Here is a 1,626-nt window from a genome sequence, read left to right on the forward strand (position 1 = left end):
GAGTTGAATTGTGCTCATAAAAATTCAAATTCTGATCATGTGTCAGTGGAAGCCTAGAGATTTTAAAGTGCACTTTCGTATCTTCTAGTGATTGACTTTGTGCAATAGTGGAAGTGTTACCAATATTTACCTGGTTAGATATCATTTTGTCATGAGTCCGTTGCTCAATTTGGTCTTGTGGAGTTGAAGGTGACAAGATGAAAGCTGTAGCTCTTTCCGATAATTTATTTGCAATAAGATCTAAGTCATAGCATCTTCCATGTATATCATAGATCTTGTCTCCAATGCGCATTGCCCATAGTGTCCTAGGAACTAACTTGCTAAATGTCCTTACCCGTGTGACTTGAACCCATCTTTGTCCATCAGAATCTACATAAATTGGATCTTTCCATCTCGTTTCGTGGATTCAATGAAGGGCTATTGGTTCAAGTTGCTTGTTGACTTTTGAAGTGGTTGAAGGCAACCGTCGTTTACACATGGCTTCAAGGAATTCCTTCCTGCTGACTGTGTCTTCATTTTTTGGCAGATTGATTATAGTAGGCCCTGTATCTTGAGTGATTTCTCTGTTCTGAGCTACCATTGTATCTGCATTGGAAGCTATAGGTAAGCTTATTATCAAGCGGTAAATATTACCACTTGTCGACATGTATTTGTAACCCAACTTTGAACCATCTTCATGAGCTATGAAGTATTGATCTGGCTCTTCTATCCCTTGTTGAGGTGTTTCTGCTTTGTACCATCTACCCTCCATATCTCTATAGAGACTGCTACAATTTTTGTCCTTGTAATTTAACTTTATCAAGTGCATAGTGACTCGACAACTGCTAACCTCTGGAAGATCTTTCCTGTGCAATTTTATATGTCCAACTCACTACCTGGTTTGAGCTTCATGTACACCGATCCTAAACAATCTTCCATTAGGTTCTTTTGTGAATTAGCCATGTTGGTAGCTTCGTCTACTTCCACAACCTGTATTGTCGGGCTTTTCAAAGCATTTTGCTTGGACTTTAGATAGTGATTGTCTGCATCATCCATGTAGCATGGAAAGTCTTTGAAATGACCTATTAACTCCAACCTGACGCGAACTGATTTGACTGTTATTAATGAGCTTGAAGCTGCATCATAACTGCTTTGATTTGCCGATGTTGCCATTGACTGTGGCTGTTGCATCTGCTGGTCTATTTTTCTTTCAACCCTGATACTGACCTGTTGATCACTTTTATTCCTTGTTACACAAAGTCCTTAACCTTTTTTCTTTTAAGTAGTTGAAACAAGTGATTGTAAGATCTATCCAATTTATTGGCCCCAAAATTCTTTAGTCAAAGTAAGGGTGCATCGAGCAACAAAAATCTCTTCCACCCTCAATTTAATCCTAAGCTCAAGGAGGGAATGAGAAGAAGGATTTGGCAACCTAATTTTTAGGCCTAAAAAATAACCAGATTGATTATTTCAGGAAGTAAAATAAACCAAATACATCCATGAGGTTCAAGCTAACTTGCCGTGTAGTCTACGTAATAAGTTCATCATCGATCATAGCTCTTCCAAGAGACTTTTGTCTACCTTGCAAATCCTGAACCATATTAAAACCAACATACAATTCTTTCCGAGCCCCCACAAAGGTGCTGT

General features: G+C 38.6%; 1 pseudogene; it reads right to left on the reverse strand.

The window, feature by feature from the left end:
* Positions 1 to 406: 406 nt before the first annotated feature.
* Positions 407 to 1,152, reverse strand: LOC147433657 (uncharacterized; annotated as a pseudogene).
* Positions 1,153 to 1,626: the final 474 nt, after the last annotated feature.

This window comes from Adiantum capillus-veneris, chromosome 19 (assembly GCF_014529385.1).
Source record: "Adiantum capillus-veneris isolate H3 chromosome 19, ASM1452938v2, whole genome shotgun sequence".
Classification (NCBI taxonomy): Eukaryota; Viridiplantae; Streptophyta; class Polypodiopsida; order Polypodiales; family Pteridaceae; genus Adiantum; species Adiantum capillus-veneris.